The following is an 18,794-nucleotide window of genomic DNA, read 5'->3' on the forward strand; positions in this document are numbered from 1 at the left end:
ACAAATAATAAGGTGCATTTATGACAAGTTAAAAAGTAAACAGTATAACGCCACTAGTGCTTCATACGTGATGAGACCTGGGTGGTGGCAGGAAGTTAAGTAGTCTCACTGCCTTGGGGAAGAAGTCCTTGTCCTAAAGCTGTGGGACGCCCTGCTATCTCGTGGGGCTAATTTTGGCCATCCACGTATAACAACAGTGTGAAACAATTCAATAATACATCTCAGGACAAAAGATCTATGACTGTCACAGTTTAATAAGCTAGTTTCTTGCATTTCTGCTTTAATGCCAGATTACAAAAAAAAGACTAGAAATACGCTACCATAGAAAAAGATTTAGAAATTAAACATGGTAACAACAGGCCTTCCAGCCTAACAAACCTATGTCACCCAATTACACCAATTAAGCTACTAACCCATGTATCTTTAGAATGTGGAGGCAGACGACTATGAAGGTCAAGTCACTGAGTATATTAAAATCAGAGGTTGATGGGTGTTTGGTTAGTCAGGGCATAGAAGGTTATTGGGGGAGGCAGGAAAACGGTAATAAATCCATTATGGAATGGTGGAGCACGCTCAATCGGCTGAGTGGTCTAATTCTGCTCCAATGTCGTATGTGGGAGGAAGCCAATGTGATCATAGAGAGAATGTTTAAAATTCCTTACGGACAACAACAGGAATTGAACCAGGTTGCTGGCACTGTAATAGTGTTATGCTAACTAAGCTACTGTGCCGTCCTAATAAAGATATGTTATCTTTCATCTTCAGAAATAATCTTCTCAAACATTGAATCCAAATAGTTACATTATACTCACCAATCAATCCCCAATGCTTTAGTCTCTCCAGGACATTCTCTCTTGGGACTGATCTTGAGGGGAAATAGTACTGTCTTCTTTATTCACCCTATAAAGACAATAGTCATCAGCAAAGGTAACAAAGTTATATTCAAATGAAAAGGTTCAACTAAGGAAAAATGAGGAAACTAAATCAAAGCTTCTTTATGCTTGTCAATCAATCATACACAGATAATGGATATCGCTTAACCGATGTTCCTCGAGGACCAAGGTGCAAAAGACAGTGCATACATGACATACAGAACATAAAATATTAACAGATTAAGTATTATGTGGATGTACAAGTTGACAAACCGCATACATGATATATAGTTAAATATACACTATAGTACCACTACTGGCGCTGTCAATAATAATGTGCATTGGGTGGTATCAGGGTGTTCAGAAGACTCACATCCTGGGGGAAGAAGCTGTAACCCTGCCTAACAGTCTTTGTTCTTATACTGTGGTGCCTTCCACCTGCATGTAATTGACTGACAGGCCAGGGTAGCAAATTTCAGATGGCACCCCACTTTGACCAGAATGTTCCATAATCCTAAAGTAAGTAAATCTCTCAGCCACATCCATTTCAGTTCCTGCCTGTTTGCCCTCAGTCCCTTTTCTATCACCCTGGACAAGGCTAGAGATCTCCTTACTCTTGCCTTTCATCTCTGTATTCATATCATCCTCTATAATGTCTACCCGAATCTTTTAAACACAGTATCATCGCCACACGTCATGCTCTCCTCTTATATTTTGGGGGGGATGGCTCTCCCCGGTTCATTCTTCCATTTCCACCCACACCCACTGCTTCTCACAGAATAAAGAGGGAATCTTATTGAAACTATTGAATATTGAAAGCCCTAGATAGTATGAGAGGATGTTAACTATAGTAGAGAGTCAGGGATCCTTGTTTTAAAAAAAAAGAGAGATGAGGAGGAAATTATTCAACCAGAGGATGGCGAAATCTGTGGAATTCTTTGCCACAGATGGTTGTGGAGGCCAAGTCATTGGGTATATTTAAAGCAGAGGATGATAGGTCCCTGATTAATAAGGGCATCAAAGGTTATGGGGAGAAGGCAGGAGACGGGTTGAAAGGGGTGATAAATCAGTTATGATGGAATGGCCGAGCAGACTCGATGGGTTAAATAGCTTAATTCTGCTTCTACATCTTATGGTCTAATGACTGATGGTCTTGTTAAAATGGACAAGATGGGCCATTTCTGTGCTGTATTTTTCTAAACCATTATGACTCCAGTCAAGGACTGATGCCTGATCAAAATGTAAATGAAGCAGACCTGGCAGGGAAAGGTTGAAAAGTTAGAGACTTCAAGTGAATAAGTGTATTATTCAAGACTAACTGGTTTGAACTGAGTACATTTCTCTACTCAATGTCAAAATCTGCTTTCATTTCAATCTGAAACCTTCCAACATAAATGACAATCTCATATCCAAGCACATCTTGAAAGTTGAGTTTAAATAGCCATTGAAATTAGATGAAGGAACAGAGTATACAGGCTTAACTAACATCTGGAGATCAACAGAGAGGAGGATGGTTTGTGGTGTGTGAAGATTTCTGTTGAGATGTAGAGAAAATACAAGCAAGGAGATTGGTAGCAACTTAAATCAAAGGGTTGAAACTCCAGCACTGATTATTCTGAACCAGAAATTGTTTAGAAAAGCCATCAATGGCAAATAAGATTCTGTGAAAAGACTGGAACCATAGTGCAAAAAGGGACAATACCCAATGTAACAGCTTCACATCAAGCCAGAGAACTGTAGAAGGAGTCTGAGTGTCAGGCTGAGAGAAAGCTGGGTACAAGTCTGAGGTTGATCACCTTGTGTCTTCACAGAGTGGTATATTGTGTAACCTCTTTGTGCTTGTACAGTCGGCCCTTCTTATCCGTGGGGGATTGGTTTCGGGACCCCCGGCGGATACCAGAATTCGCGGATGCTCAAGTCCCTTATTCAACCTGTCTCAATGCGGTGGATCTTAGGACCCAGCAGAACCACAGACCTTATTTAACGTGTTTCAGTGTGGTGGACATTAGGACCCACCAGCAGAACTCTGAATCCACAGTGTTTCTGTTCACGACCATAATCACGATCGTGATTGAAAATAAAGTGGAAATAATAAAGCGACCGGAAAGAGGTAAAACGCCATCATCATTGGAAGTGTCAGGCTACAGTCAGTCAACAATCGGAACAATTTTAAAGGGTAAAGTGAGAAAGGCTCTGCTCCGGTGAAAGCTACAATTATTACTAAGCAACGCAGTGGTTTAATTATTGGGTTTTGGGTTTTTGATCCTCACATCAACCCGGCATGGCAGAGAGTGCACTCGACACCTGTCACTGGATTGAACTCAGGAAGAAGTTCCCAAGCCTGGCGTTGAAACATACATTCTTAAGTGTTTTATACACATAGTATATAGTATATATTTCACCTTTCTAAGACAAACGTTTGACTAACTGACACTAAATAATACCGGATGTACCTGTTCCGACTTACTGAGTAAAAGAACTTCCGATTTTTTCAATCCTGATCCACGATAACCCACGCACATCCTCCCGTATACTTTAAATCATCTCTAGATTACTTATAATACCTAATACAATGTAAATGCTATGTAAAATAGTTGTTATACTGCATTGTTTGGGGAATAATAACAAGAAAAAACATCTGTACATGCACGAACAACAAGTGCTGGAAGACCACTTCCGGGTTTTTGCGATTTGCGGTTGGTTGAATTAGCGCATGCGGAATTCATGGATAAGGAGGGCCGACTGTACTTTGTTTTTGCAATTATGTGTCTGAATAAAGCTAAGTTTATATACCTTTCACAAGCTGTTGGTGGCACGTCTATGTGTGAATTCTGCATAAACTACATTGCATATCTGAAGATGAAATACAGAAGACAGTTTGCAATTTGACCCCAAACCCCAGCTATTGGGAGATGTGCAACAAATACGAAAGATCAAGATTTAGACCTTTGAAATGCTTTTATAAACTAATTTTACATCTTAATACCTCTTCTGTTTTAGATACCGAATCTAATGTTTAAATACAGCTCCAAATGGTAATTCATGAATATTTCGTTATGCTTTAAAAACCCTGACCTATCTACAGTGATGAATTAAAAATGCAGGAATGTGGAAATTTGGATTTATCATGATGATTTACAATACCTGTGCAACAAAAACCTTCAGTGGTTTCTGTACCTATCGTATCACCACTACAAAATCATTTCCTGTCAGTTACCTTAAGTACAACCATTCCTGTACCTAGTGTCACTTTAAGTGCAGTAACAATCAATGCATACAAGGTATAGTTAAAAGTCTGTCTCGAGCCTTATAGGCTCATCAGGCCGGTGCTTATCCCCGTTTCCGTGGCGTGAAGCGATTGAGAGTACAAGACTCCTCCCCCCCCCCCCCCCCCCCACCAAGATAGGATGCCAGTCTACTGCGAGGTTAACCCCCAGCATTTTGCCGGTACCCATTTTCAGCTGGGTGGACTGGAGCAATGTGTGGTTAAGTGCTTTGCTCAAGGACACAATACGCTGCCTCGGCTGCAGCTCGAACTCAGACCTTCAGATCGCTAGTCCAACGCCTTAACCACTTGGCCACGTGCCATACACATACAAGCTATGTTATGTATTTATATATATTGTGTTCTATTTATTATTGTGTTCTTTATCTTATTGCTTTTTTGTGATGCATTGGATTTTGTTCTCCTTTACGCCTGTGTACTGGAAATGACATTAAACAATCTTGAATTTTGAAGAGATCATTGAAAAATGCTGCACTTGTAATCAGTTAGGAGTTACTGTACCCATAAAAATCCACAATTTTTCTCTTCAGAGCAAAGGCATATTCACTGATTGCTTTTGATTCAATCACTGACCCATTCCATCTTTCAAAATCACATTGATGAGCCTCATTGTAAATTGGGGGAAATCACTTTATCAAGCACCTCCACACCATCCACCACAAGTGTGATTTCCCAGTGGCCAAAGATTTTAATTTTGATCTCCGGTTCAACGTGTTGGTCCACGGCCTCCTCTTGTGCCACGATGAGACTACACTCCTGGGTGGAGGAGCAACACCTTATATTTTGTCTAGGTACCCTCTAAACTGATGGCATGAATATCAATTTCATCTTCCAGTAAACAAATCTCCCCTCCTCTATACCCACACTCTGATCTTTTACTCCTTCACCTGCCTATTACTTCCCCCGGTTCCCTTCTCCTCCTCTTTCTCCTATGGTCCACTCTCCTCTCCTATCAATTCCTTCAGCTCTTGACCTATCCCACTAACCTGGCTTTGCCTTTCACCTTCCAGATAGCCTCATTTCCCCCACCCCCACCTTTTTATTCTGGCATCTTTCCCCCTTCCCTCCCAGTCCTGAAGTAGTATCTCAGCCCAAATGGTCAACTGTTTATTCTTTTCTGCCTGACCTGCAGAGTTCCTCCAGCATTTGTAGGTGCTCCTTTAAAAATCACATCACATCACCAGTGGTATTTTACCAAATATCATCACCTTGATCAAAATGAGTAATTTGTTGAATTTGGAAAGTAAGACAATTTTCCAAAGTCTAAAGTTCCAAATTGGACATAAGCTCTTTATCTTGCACTTAAGTTTCACTACAGCAAAATGTGTTTTGCATTAGATACAATTAACAGAATGGAGTCTATTTAGTAAAATTAATGATCTAGACAGCCCAAAGCAATCATTTCCTTACAGCTTAAGTATCAACTTGGTGTTTTCCTTCAGGGCTTAGAATAAGAACAGAATTTTATTTGAATTTACTGGAAAATATTATTATGTGAAATGTAGGTGTATTGTACATCATTGTGTGTACTTTAGGCCCTTCATTACTAAACATACATTAATCTTTCCAAAGGCTTTTGACTGCAAAGTAATTAGCATCCTTTAAATCATCCACAATTCAATGTAGTGTAGCAAATCTAAACTATTAAAACTATTCATAAAGTTATCACAATTATGCACAACCTAATAAATTGCTTCCAGGTTCTTTTGTTTATCAAAATGTGGCAGGATAGCGTCGTGGTCAGCACAATGTTTTGCAGTACCAGTGACCTGGGTTCAGTTCTCTCCGCTGCCTGTACGTTCTCCCCATGGCTGCATGGGCTTCCTCTGGGGGCTCTGGTTTCCTCCCACATTCCAAAGACGTACCGATTGATAAGTTAATTGGTCACTGTAAATGTTCCTGTAATTAGGCTAGGAGTAAACCATGGCTCGAGGGGCCAGTAGGGCCTATTCCATGCTGTACCCCAATCAATCAATAAATAAAAACACACATTACAAAATAGGTATATGCCCCACAAGAGTGCTCTGGTACATGGCCGATCTACCCCATCCTCTTCTGTGTACCCAGAGATCTTGCCTCAAAGTTCAGACAGACCTCAGTTTTAAAAGAATGCTCCTTAGCTCCGATAGTCCATTACCTAACAATCTGAAAATGCCTATTATTTTGCATCTAGCTGACCACCTAAAACCTTGATGGTCACCATCTGGATCTAATGAAGGATAAGGCAGATGGTCAGATGCAAACTTGTGCTTTTTAAAAGGCACGTGGATTATACCTATTGACATTGATTTATTATTGTCACATGTACCAAAATACAATGAAAGGCTTGTCTTGCATGCTGTTCATACAGAAAAGATCATTCCACAGTGCACTGAGGTAAAACAATAACAATGCAGAATAGAGTGTAAAAGCTACAGAGAAAGTGCAAACAATTAAGTGCAAGATCACAACAAAGCGAATTGTGAGGCCAAGAATCCACATTAGTGTACAAGAGGTCTGCTCAAGAGCTTGATAACAGTAGGATAGAAGTTGTCCTTGCTTTTATTGAGAAATATACCTGACATAATCACTATATATACCTGAAATATAATCACTATGTACTAGCTATTTACTATACTATGTGATCACTTCTAGGTACTGAATATTACTATGTATTATTTTATTAGACACATTTTGCTATGTATTGTTTTAACTAGATACTTTGTACTCTCTTAGCTGCATATACTGTGGCAATTACAGAACACCTGTTTAGCTAGCAGCACTAATTAGCTGAAATGTACTCCATGTATTACACCCAGCCTTTGTTTAGTAAGAGATAACTGTGACAGACAGGATGGTCCACAGAATGGAATGTGAGGGAGGCTGTCTGGAAAAAATAACCTTGGCAAGGAACAGGGCCCTACCCCAATGCGAACGGGTGAAAAATAATGGTAGTGCACCGAGCTAGGCAAGAGCGTTTGATTAGTTAATGTATAGATGATATGCAATTAAAAACTGATTGGGTATGCTGATGAAACCGAAATGTAACTGAGATAAGAAATTACTATAAAGAATGCTGTACACTGGAGCTCGGTGGGCTTTCGGTGACAAGTTCATTGATTGCCTCAGCCTTTGTTTGCAAATAAAGGTTTAAACTTCTCGAAGAACTGTCTGTGTCTCCTGGTCATTTCAAGTAACGACAACACTTTCAGCCTATGATTCCTCAGGCAGGTTTGTGGCGCTCCCTTGTCCACATGCTGGACCTCATTACTTTGTTCTCTATCCACATACCAGGGGCCCCTCTTCCCACATCCAGTTCGATTGGATGTTTCCTTGAAGTGACTTGGCTCGGCTTCCCATGCTCCCTCTGAGATCTTTTCTGCATTTCCTTTAAACTTAGGGCTGCCTGCAAAGTTTATTTTTCTATGGTGCAACATTTCAAGAAAAGGCGCATTAACATGTGATAGTGCACTCATAAGACATCCAATACCTTGGAAAGTCTCTATATCTGGTACCAAAATCATGAGCTGGAATAAAAAGTTTGCTTATATGCCCCCTCATTTGAGATCACATATCCTATCATGCCCCCTCAATTTTGTTTCATAATACATTTCTAAACTCAGATAGAGATTAAATTTCTTTAGCTGTTTATAATAAGAAAATCCTCTCATCCTAAAGAAGACCATCTTCATTTGAGACAGATAAATCGAAATATTGAAACATACAGTAAAACAGTTTGTCATCATTTGATTTGTGCTGGGGGCAACCCGCAAGTGTCACCACAATTCTGGCACTAACAAAGCATGTCCATAACTCACTAACCCTAATCCAAACCTGTACATCTTTCAGAGGTGGGAGGAAACCTTGCAGAGAAAATGTACACTGCAGAGGAAATAAAACCCTGATCAGTAATTGCAGGCATTTTAAAGTGACACTACACTACCATGCAGAAATCCTAATGAATTTATTTTGGACTACTTTCTAACTCCTGTATAAAACTGCAGTAATTTAAGAGTGGTCTTGGCAGTACAATTGTAACAATATTCCCTTATTTCTAAACAATGTATACAGATTAGGTATTAACATATAGTTTTGCAAATGAATGCCAATACGTGTTTTGTCTACTTGACCACTTGCTGCACTGTCTGCTAGCACTATACATAGTTTGTTTACAGTAGGTCGCTCGCCTGCAGTCTTTCTCCACTTAACTAATGGTCTGGCTTTAGACCACTCCCATCGAAGTGGATGACTTCATACTTCCCTACAGTAAAGTCCATTTGTCACGTTTTGCCACTCAGCCTATCTATATCCTGTTGCTGAATCTAAATATCCTGATTACAACATGCATGCTTGATTACTTCTACATCATTAGCAAACCTTAATAACTTACACTTTGCCTCCAGATCATTTACATAGATGGCACATATCTGAAAGCCTTGGGGCACTCCACTAGTTACATTCTTGTAAACCCTCAATACTTAGCTCTCAATGTAATTTTAGAAATTAGTCTTAAAATGACAAGCCTGCACCTATGTTTCCTGTTCCTCGCATTTAATTGTACCTACCTTTTCTATATATAGATTTCTTTAACATAAAAGAAAATAATTTTTTTTCCAGTCACTACAAAACACGAGGATGCTATTATTTTTGTTTGTTTCCTGAACCCACTGAACTAGGCACATGAGGCATACAAAAGGTCCAGTTTGAATATAACTTCCTCAGAATTTACTCTCTAGGTTAACTATTCAATTCAGTCTGGTAGTAATTCTGAAAGTTTAATGCAAGAAACAAGATGGGTATATCCTTGGACTTTTTAAAAAATCTATTACGCCTCTGCAGCTGCTAGTAATTCTGCAGATCTCATAAATAAAAGGTTGGACTGCATTCAAAGTTCAAAGATTTAAGAAACTTATTATTAGAGTATATTTATGTCACCACGTACAACTCTACGAGTCGTATTTTTGTGGCCATGCTCAGTAAATCCAAGAACCACAATAGAAAAAATGAAAGGCCGCTCCAACAGGACGGACAGCTAACCAATGTGCAAAAGTTAGAACAGTTTAGTGACGGGGCAAGTGAGGTTGAGTGTAGTTATCCCCACCAGTTCAACAGCCTGACTGTTGAGAAGTGATGACTGTTCCAGAATCTGATGGTGAGAGTCCTGAGGCTCCTGAACCTTTTTCCGGATGGTACCTTGGTTTCATTGTAGGATGCTTGTGGCTGCATTAATCCTCTGCAGCCACATGGCTTCCAAAATAAGACTAAGACTTTGGAACAGAATTAGGCCATTCAGCCCATTGAGTCTGTTCTGCCAGTCCATCATGGCCGATTTATTTTCCCCCTTTACACCCCATTCTCTTTCCTTCTCCCCAAAACCTTTCAAGTCAAGTCACTTCTTATTGTCATTTCAACCATAACTGCTGGTACAGTACACAGTAAAAACAAGACGTTTTTCAGGACCATGGTGCTACATGAAACAATACAAAAACTACACTGAACTATGTTAAAAACAACACAGAAAAAAAACTACATTAGACTACAGACCTACCCAGGACTGCATAAAGTGCACAAAACAGTGCAGGCATTACAATAAATAATAAGCAAGACAATAGGCACAGTAAAGGGCAGTAAGTTGGTGTCAGTCCAGGCTCTGGGTATTGAGGAGTCTGATAGCTTGGGGGAAGAAACTGTTACATAGTCTGGCTGTGAGAGCCCAAATGCTTTGGTGCCTTTTCCCAGAAGGTAGGAGGGAAAAGAGTTTGTATGAGGGGTGTGTGAGCATGCAGTGTAAATATCTGTAATGGCGGGAAGAGAGACCCTGATGATCTTCTCAGCTGACCTCACTATTTGTTGCAGGGTCCTGCGATCGGAGATGGTGCAATTTCCGAACCAGGCAGTGATGCAGCTGTTCAGGATGCTCTCAATACAACCCCTGTAGAATGTGATGAGGATTGGGGGGGGGGGGGGGAAAGAGATGGGCTTTCCTCAGCCTTTGCAGAAAGAAGAGATGCTGCTGGGCTTTCTTTGCTATGGAGCTGGTGAGATTCTCTGCCAGGTGAACACCAAGAAATTTGGTGCTCTTAATGATCTCTACTGAGGAGCCGTCAGCAGAGTGTGGTCGCTTTGTGCCCTCCTGAAGTCAACTAGAACCAATCAAATTTGCCACCACATAACTTGTATCTGCAGACTTTGTATACAATTAAATGACGACATTAATCAACATTAATAACTACAAGGAAAATAAAATCTTATCATCAGAGTTAACACCTAAAGGAACTTTCTGTGCACTCACTTAATGTCTTTATTTGATCACAAAAATAACAACTGCATTGCTAAGAATTTCAATGTGTGAACCTCTGCAAAATGATTGTCCCTATGCCTTTTCAGATTCTTTTTCCAAGATGAACCTTTCATTTTGCAAATTGGTAGCAATCTAAAAATAGACAAAATACAAGGACCCTTTATATCCAACATTAACTTCAATCAAAATTAGAATATGAATTTTATGCTGCATGTGCAATACAGCAATTCTCATTGTACTTAGTCACAGATGATTTATTTAAGCTCACTAAGAAAATAGGAAGTTTTTCCACAAAAGATTTTTGCTGGTGCTTTGACAACTGGTAAAATCATTAGCCTTTGAAGTGACTTGTTCATGACTGCAGTCATACATCATTGATCATTGTGAGGAAGAAGCTGGACTGTAATTACTGCAGTTGCCTATATCAAGCCTAAGCAGCTCCTGTTAGATGTGACAAATCTGACTGTAGGTAGGCTGTGTAGGTCAGAATTGCGGCACAGAGAGCCATTTCACCCACTGAACCCATGCCAGCTCTCTGTGGAAGAATCCATTCGGTCCCATATATCTATCTTTCCCTGCAACCTGTTAATACTTCCCCTCAAGCATCTCCTTGGTAGACACAATTAACCCTGCTTCCACCCTACCTTTACAAGCATCAAGTTCCAGGCCATTACAAAGATTTAAAAAATTTTCACACCTCACCATATTTCACTTCTTTTCACCATCATTTAAATCAGGTGTTCCCAACCTGGGGCCCACAGACCCATCAGTTAAAGTTAGGGGTCCACGGCGTAAAAGAGTTTGGGAACCCCTGGTTTAAATAATCCACACCACAGCAGCTCCCCAACCCCTGTAACAATTAGCTAATGAAAATAGTTTTTATTTATCCTACTAAAACCACAGCCTCTTCACCTGATTAACTTTTTAATCCCTCTCCACTGATGCTACCTGACCTGCTGAGTTTCTCCAGCATTTTGTATGTGTAACCCTGGATTTCCAAAATCTGTAGAATCTCTTTTTGTTTATGGGTTTGCCTCTTCACCCGAGCAACACAGGTTTTCCAAATGACATTTCTCAGGAACTCTGATTAACCAAGATTCAAGATTGGTTAATATCATTTCCAGTACAGAAGTGTAAAGCAGATCAAAATAATTTTTACTTTAGATCCGATGCAGCAAAATAAAACACAATAAGATACAATAATAAAAACAACATAAATATACAATCTAGCTTATATACTTTGATGGATTATTTATTTGTTGAGATAGAGCACTTCCAGCCCTTCAAGCCGTGCTGCTCAGAAACCCGGAATTTAATCCTAGTCAAATTTACAATGACAAATTAATCTACCAACAGGTACATCTTTGGAATGTAGGAAGAAACTGGAATTCCTGGAGAAGACCCACAAAGTCATGGGAAGAGTGTGCAAACTCATTACAAGCAGCGGTGGGAATTGAACCTGAGTTGCCGGCACTGTGCAGCATTGTGCTAGCCACTATGCTACAGTGTGTGCATATCAATAAGGTGACTCGGGCAGAAATGATTAACCAAAATGTCTGATCAAAATACAGCAAACAAAATCTATTGCAATGAAGCTAAATTATTAGGTTACAATCATTTAAATCCGGAGAAATTACACTAAAATGAGCATTTTTAATTACTTGGAAGAACTACTGCACATCAGAGTGAATGAAATCCCCAACCCTGATTAAAATAGTAGTAATCTGCTGTGATGGGGAGCAGCACACATGGCCCAAAACTCTACTTCAACCATTCACCAAGTTCTCAGTTCTCAAGGGAGAATCAAGATCAGGAACAATTCATTTGAAACTAAGAAAAACACTTCATAGGAAGCTATGTTGTCTTGTTCTCATGCACCTATCAACATACAAACTATCAGTGAAGTGATGGCATCCCGTCAGTTTGTGAAAGGTGCACTTGAATGAACTGAAGGGTAATAATAAGGATCCTATTGCCTAATGCATCATTCCTGGAGAAGGGGAAAGGTCTGTCACAACAAAATGGAAAAGTTACACACAGGTGATTGTTAGCAACCATGTATTTAAAAAAATGAGTTTTCCAAACCACAATGCAATGACAAATCTGCATTCACAAACTGTCACATAGCCATTAAAACGAGTTACCTTGATCACTTCAGCACTTTCACAAACCTTGTCTTGATAACATTAACATCAATCCTATAACCCATGCACCTTGGCTGCATTATTTCTCTCAAGCAGAAATGTTTTTAGGAGATAGTTAAAATTAGGTAAGACCTGCATAATATCTCAGATTAGTTGTTGATATAAATTGACTGCTAGCTACAACATCCTAATTTTTCTTAAGATAACTCTTAACAAATGACATTGGGAACTTGCCACTTCTGAAGGCAGCACTTCAGCAGATCATCCATTTTGGACTGCTATTCTGACACGAAAAATCTACTTACACAGTCATCAGCCTCAGGCTTTCCTTTCTGAAGTCTTGATATCATTACAGACATTAATTCTGACAGACTTGTCCCAATCTACTACTACTTTATTTTCCTCCCTAATCACTCATTCCCCACCACAACTTTACCAAAATCTTTCATCAGTTTCACAAATCTCTAACACTATTCACCACTCCCTTAGATCCATGACAGCTAGAAATTACTCTGAACCTCACACATCATATAACTGTCAAAACTTTCATCACAAAAAAATCACGCACTCTTATTCTGTGACACTCATTCTGTCTCACAAAATATTGCACATATATCAAAGGACTCTGCACTCACTTATCTTCAGGTCTCTTCAAATCAAGTAATACCAAGACTGCCCTTGTCAAAATCAGCTACAACTCCTCTTTTGACTATAATAACAGCAAGCTGTCCTCTTGTTAACTCTCCCCTTCACAGCCTTCACTCAGTTAGTCCTTTTTGTTCCAACATTTTCACCATTACTTTCCTACTAGCATTATTCTGCATAGCCTGCACAAACTTGCTGCCTCATTGTTTAGTCACTCATCCTACAATTGTTTACCTTTAACAATTCAAGCATGAAGTAAAATTTGCATGCTCTCCCTGCAACCTTGTGGGTTACAAGCTCAATATAGCTTGTTGGTTGTTGTATTTCACTGTTACGAATGTCAATGCTATAGGAGTTATCTTTTCTGTTTTTTCTCCAAGTGCTCTAGTGTCCTCCCACATCTCAGAAACGTGATGAAAACACTGACTAAATCATCAGTGACCTTAAGCTCAGCACTGATGCCAGAGTATTAGTGCTAATTCCTCTAAGTGTGCCTTTGGCACAATTGACCACAACATTCTTCTAGATCAGGGGTTCCCAGACTGGGGTCCACAGACTCCATGCTTAACGGTATTGGTCTATGCCATAAAGAAGGTTAGGAACCTCTGTCCTAGATCGCCTTGAGAACTGGGTTGGCTTCTTTGGTAGTGCCTTTTATTGGTTTCATTCATATATTTTAGGGAGAAAATGTTTTGTCTTTCTCGGAGACTAATTTTCTAAGAGATACAGTGTACTTTTTGGTATTGCTCATGGAAGCTACTCTTCTCTTTGTACATGCTCCTCTTATGAGACATCATTATACAGCATAAACTTGATTTCCAGTTATGCAGATGACACACAATTGCACATCTCAGTTGAGCCTGATGATGATAACACTATCTTCTCTAACTCCTATTATGGCTGCAAAAAACTAATGGAAGAGCAATAATTTCCAAAAACTAAATGAAGATACTTTCAGTTGACTCTGAAGCCAAAAGAGATAAACAAACTTGAGATCTTGGCACTCGCTGTAAAATCTGAAGTAACTAGCCTGGATGTTATCCTTGATTCAGATGTGAATTTTAAATCCCAAAGAAAGTAACCACAAAGGTATGTTCATTTCTGTCATGTAACGATGCTGAAAACTAATTCACACCTTTATATTGAAAAGACTAGAATACTGCAATGAACTTTTTAACTGGCCTTCTAAAGCATTCTATTGAAAAACTTCAACTCATTCACAAATGCCAAATACTTGACCTTTAACTAAAAGCAAAATGGGGGAACATATCACTTCCATGCTAGCTACTCTGCATAGGCTTCCTGTATCTTTTAGAATTGATTCTAAAGCTCTTAATGGTCTGGGACTGGTCCAGTACATCACTGTTCTATCATCCTGCTTGAGCTCCCAGTCCCTTAAATTTAAACAATGTTCCTCAAAAGATAATTGGCAGGTCAGCTGTTTTGAACTATATGGAATACTCCAAAAACTATATGGAATGCAGATGCAGTTAACACTTTTAAGCGCCAGCTCAAAATCTGTTTAATCTTGTTTTTAATTAACATCTTTTTATTTTCATGTTTTTATTTTATTTTCATATTTGTATTTTATCCCATTTCAACTGTATGAAAAGTGCTCCATAGGGTTATTACTATTATGTGAGTTGATAGGTTAATCAGCTATTACACCCTATGGTCACATTATCAGATACCTTCTGTACCTAATTAAATGGCCATAGTGTATTTTCATGGTCTTCTGCTGTTGTATCTCATTTACTTCAAGGTAGGACATTATGTGTATTCAGAAATGCTCTTCTGCACACCTCTGTTGTTGTATGTGATCATTTGAGTTACTGTCAGTTTGAACCAGTCTAGCCATTCCCCACTGACCTTCCATGTAACAATGAGCTTCCGCCAACAGAACTTTAGATGATTTTTTTTGTTTTTCTCTGTAAACTCTAGAGAATGTACTGTGTGAAAATCCCAGAAGATCAGCAATCTCCGAGATGCTCAAACCAACATGTCTGGCACCAACAATCATTCCACAGTCAAAGTCACTTTTCGATCACATTTCTTCCCCAATTTGATGTTTGATCTGAACAACAACTGAACTCTGACCATGTCTGCGTGCTTTTACACATTGAGTTGCTGCTATATGATCTGCTGATTATATATTTGCATTAACAAAGTATACAGGTGTGTTTAATAAAGTGATCACTGAGTGTATAATGTCTCATGTGTAGGCAAGTCATAGAATCTGGGTGTCTGGTAAGAGTTGCTGGAATATAAATGGATTTAATGTAAATTGGTGGCTGCCAGTCAATGTAGGCCTGATGGGTTGCCAGTTCCTCTTTAGAGTTGGCATTTGCAACAAATTCTAATCCATGTAAATTCTAGATTCAAATTTATTTATTACATTTACATTGAAACATACAGTGAAATGAGTCAATTGTGCTAACAACCAACACACCTGAGTGGGGCTTCTAGGGGCAGCCTGCAAGTCTTGCAATATGTTCAGCGCCAACATAGTCTTTGCCTATTCTGATTGTTTCATATTAAGACATAGATTTACAAAATATATTTTCTGCACCACAGGCCAATTCTCCTTGCTTTAGAATAGCACCTGCAAGTCAATGAGTTTTTTGCTCAGTTGAACCAGATTTTGCCGATTCCACTGACCAAACAAAAACTTAAAATTCTCAAACCAACTTGCTTACCTTGCAAATGACAGTTAAACCAGAAAACTGGTACAGACATTTTATCTCCCAATGAACTGACTTCCATCTTGTTTCATTTTCCAGCCTTTCAATTTTAAGGGCATGATATGAAACCCTCTCCACAATATCAGACTCATGATTCAAGAGACACATTCTCTTCCTAGTTCTAGAACAGGGGTTCCCACAAGCCTTTTTATGCCATGGACCAATACCATTAAGCAAGGGATCCATGGACCCCAGGTTGCAAACCCCTGGTCTAGAGGAACAACTTCCAGCAATTATATTTTCACTCTTGTAATTTCTCCAGAACTAGTTCTACTTTTGTCCTAAAATTACCCCCCCCCCCCATTATCGCACCATTCCCACGTGTCTTCTGTTTGCAGTCATCCACTCTCCCTTGTAATATGCTGACATTAATTTTCATGGTACACGAACGCAAAATAAATAAGTTCCAGAACGAAATTTATTCATTCAGTTCTGAAATTTTCCAATACTTTTAATGCATCAGCATAAACTTATCAAATATATAACAATCATTTCTGCAACCACGATCAAGTCCAGAATATCCAATGTAATTTGAACGCAAAAATACCTTTTAGGCATAAATATGGTAACACTCATTTAATCTGTTACTGATCGAGACACAGTACCAAAAGAACTCAGCAGGTCAGTCTGTATCTATGGGGAAAAATAAACAATTGGTGTTTCAGGCTGAGATCTTTCATCAGGACTGGAAATGGTCAAATGCCAGAACAAGGTGGGGGAGGAGAGGAATAAAACTGGCAGGTGATTGGTGAGAGCAACTGAGGGAGAAGATAGGTGCCCCCACCTTCTTTCTCTGGTTTTTGTTTCTTTCCTTTCTGGTCCTAATGAAGGGTCTCAGCAGAAAAAAATACATTGACTATTTTTATCCCCTTCATAGATGCAGACTGATCTGTTGAGTTCCTCCAGATTTCCAGCATCTGCAGAATCTCTAGTTCTTATTATCCCTTTACTGGTAAGACCACAGACCATAAGACATAGGAGCAGAATTAGGCCATTTGGCCCATCAAGTCTTCTCCGCCAATCATGGCTGATCCTTTTTGTCCCTCCTCCTCAACCCCATTTCCAGGCCTTCTCCCCGTAATCTTTGATGCCATATCCAATCAAAAACTTATCAATCTCTGCCTTAAATACACCCATTAGCTGCACATGGCAACAAATCCCACAAATTCACCACCCTCTGGCTAAAGAAATTTCTCTCCATGTCTGTTTTGAATGGACGCCCCTCTTTCCTGAGGCTGCTCCCTCTTGTCCTAGGCTCTCCTACCATGGGGAACATCCTTTGCACATCTACTCTGTCTAGGCCTTTCAACGTTCAAAAGGTTTCAATGAGATCTGATGCTGAATGAGATACACTCAAGGCATTTATCTAGTTACTTGTGAATACCAGATAACTTACTTTTCATGTTTCTTTCCCACTCCCACCAGTCCCTTTGATCATGTTTTCCTTCCTGGTTGCACTTGCCCTTCTCCATCATCCCTCTCTTATCCACATCATCTACTAGCCTGTCTACCACTTCTATATTGGCTATCCTTCGTCTACACTCTCAATCCTGATGTAGAATCTCAAACCAAAATGGTGACAATCCCTTTGAGTCCACAGATGCTGCTTGACCTGCTGAATTATCCTGGCAATTTATTTTTTGGCTTCAAATATTTAGCTTTCCAATGCAATGGAAAAACAGACTCGATTGGTAAGTAACATCCAGCGATCTTGACAGACCTGACTGGTATGTGACACCCAGCGAAAACACCCAACATCCAATTGAAAACCATTTTGTCATGCACATTCTTCACCTCCTCTACATTGGTGAGACCCAACATAGACTGAGGGGCTGCTTTGTCGAGCACCTTCACTCTATCCACCACAAAAGGTGGGATTCAACTTCTCTATCCCATTCCGACGTGTCTGTCCATGGCCTCCTCCATTATCACAATGAGGCCACACTCAGGTTGGAAGATCAATACCTCATATTCCATCTGCATAGCCACCAGTCTGATGACAGGACAATCAAATTCTCTAACTTCTAGTACTTTCTCGTCCCTCCCCTCTCTCTTTTTCAATTCCCCATTCTTGTTCCCCTTTACACTTCCTCTTCTCCTCTTACACATCAACCCCTGTGCCTTCCCTTTCTTCCATGGTCCACTCTCCTACCAGATTCCTCCTTCTTCACCCCTTTACCTCTTCCACCTATCACCTCCCAGCCTCTCACTCATCTGCCCCCTCCCCATCTACCCACCTTCTCCTTCACCTCTCCCCACCTTCTTATTCTGGCTTCCTCCCTCTTCTTTTTCAGTCCTGACGAAGTACTTTGGCCCAAAACATTGACTACATATTCCCCTCCATAGATGCTGCCTGATTTGCTAAGTTCCTTCAACATTCTGTGTGTGTTGCTCAGTATCTACTTCAGAATCAGTTTATTGTCATTTAGAAACCACAAATGCAATGCAGTTAAAAAATGAGACAACGTTCCTCCAGAATGATATCACAAAAGCATATGACAACACTACACTAGAAAATTCACGTAACGTTTGGCAATCCCCAATCCAGAGAGGCTGCTGCGTATTAATATCGAGCTACCGTCTTAGCTCATTCCATTCCCCGGAAAGGAGCTCCAAATCCACCAAACAAGACCAAAAACTAAAGCTACAAGACCTGCACAAAACCACATAGTCACAACACATAGTTACAACAGTGCAAACAATAGCATAATTGATAAAAAAAAAGACCATGGGCACAGTAAAAATAGTCCAAAGATGTTAAAAGACTAAGTTCAAAAGAAACCACCACACAGTTTCCACAAGTCCCCAGGGTCCCGACAGACTTGC

At 39.8% G+C, this 18,794-nt stretch overlaps 1 protein-coding gene across 2 annotated transcripts in view; it reads right to left on the reverse strand.

Moving 5' to 3' along the window:
* The window catches only part of LOC132399947 (E3 ubiquitin-protein ligase Itchy-like), a 150,640-nt gene that overhangs the window by 106,763 nt on the left and 25,083 nt on the right, over positions 1-18,794 (reverse strand). For both annotated transcript variants that reach the window (XM_059980915.1, XM_059980916.1), the window contains one exon: positions 813-900. The gene's annotated coding sequence lies outside the window, so the exon portion shown is untranslated. The remainder of the gene's footprint in view (positions 1-812; positions 901-18,794) is intronic.

Source organism: Hypanus sabinus, chromosome 9 (genome assembly GCF_030144855.1).
Source record: "Hypanus sabinus isolate sHypSab1 chromosome 9, sHypSab1.hap1, whole genome shotgun sequence".
In the NCBI taxonomy this organism is placed as follows: domain Eukaryota; kingdom Metazoa; phylum Chordata; class Chondrichthyes; order Myliobatiformes; family Dasyatidae; genus Hypanus; species Hypanus sabinus.